Source organism: Myotis davidii, unplaced genomic scaffold, assembly GCF_000327345.1.
Source record: "Myotis davidii unplaced genomic scaffold, ASM32734v1 scaffold576, whole genome shotgun sequence".
In the NCBI taxonomy this organism is placed as follows: domain Eukaryota; kingdom Metazoa; phylum Chordata; class Mammalia; order Chiroptera; family Vespertilionidae; genus Myotis; species Myotis davidii.
Window position 1 is genome coordinate 528,356 of NW_006287104.1, and position 1,236 is coordinate 529,591.

Here is a 1,236-nt window from a genome sequence, read left to right on the forward strand (position 1 = left end):
TCAGTGTCAAAACTAAACAAAAATCCCTTCTTCCCTACCACTTGTAAAAAAATAAAACAACAAAAATCTCTGTTGTGCAACATATGCTGCAGACCTTACTGATTTTTCTTCCTCCTCTCACCTGCCTTTACTTTCTTACCCCTTAATAATGCCTATTGAGAACACTCCCTAAAAACTACTTGCATAGGAAAACATGCTCAGACTCTATTACTAGAGACCTAGTGCAGGAGTTTTCCATCCTAGGATGTAGACTCTAGAGAACATAGAAGTGGGTCACTCACTGGATGGATGACAAACACGCCCCGCTGTTGGGAGCAGGAAGCACACTGACAAGTTCTGGCACATTCTAGAGGTGCCATTATTGAGACTTTCACCTCAGCTGAACTGAAATGAAATACTATAGAAAAGATGCTGTGATTTATAAAATATAAATGACATTTAAAGGTGCAAGAAAAATAACATTGATAGCATCACCGGTTCATTAAGGAGATGATAGCATAGGCTAAGGTAAAATATTTATCAATTTTAATAAAAATCCCACAGGATAGAGAAAAGAACCACGAAGAACTATTCTGAGGCCTTGTGAACTACTTGAGGAACTTCTAATATTTTGGGGGCTGGATTTGAAAATTGTTCTGCACCAGTGACTCTTCTGTGTTTTCCAGTTTTGAGTACTTCTCTGCTATTACATGTTGGTGAGGGACAGTTAATTTGTCTCTTTGGCTGCACATCTTCCCTAAAATCAGCTCCTGATCCTACATTTCTGATCTCAGTGCCACACAGTATATTCCATTCTATAAACCTTGGATTAATCGTAGGCTTCTGAAGCATTATTGCGACTCACTTCTAACTGAATATCATATCATGTTGAGTTTATCACAAACGTATTTCTCAGGACTATTCTGTTCTGTAGAGCTAAGATCTTACCACAACCATGACACCTATGAAACTGAGTTGTAGAATGAAATACAATTCATTTTGTTGGCAATTGCCTTATCCTTTTTTTGTACTGCTCATCCTATCAACATTTCTTTGTGCCCCCTTTTTCTTGGCCCCTTGGAGACACACTCTCACTATTTCTTGGGCCAGACTTCTTAAGTGTTTCTCCTAGCAGCTTCTCTTACCTATAACATCTTGCAGGGTTGCTTTGTCAGTCAAGATAGAGAAAGGCTACATGGAGGTAACAGACAATTTTGCAATTTCAGAGGCTTACTGTGACAAAATTTAATCTCTCAT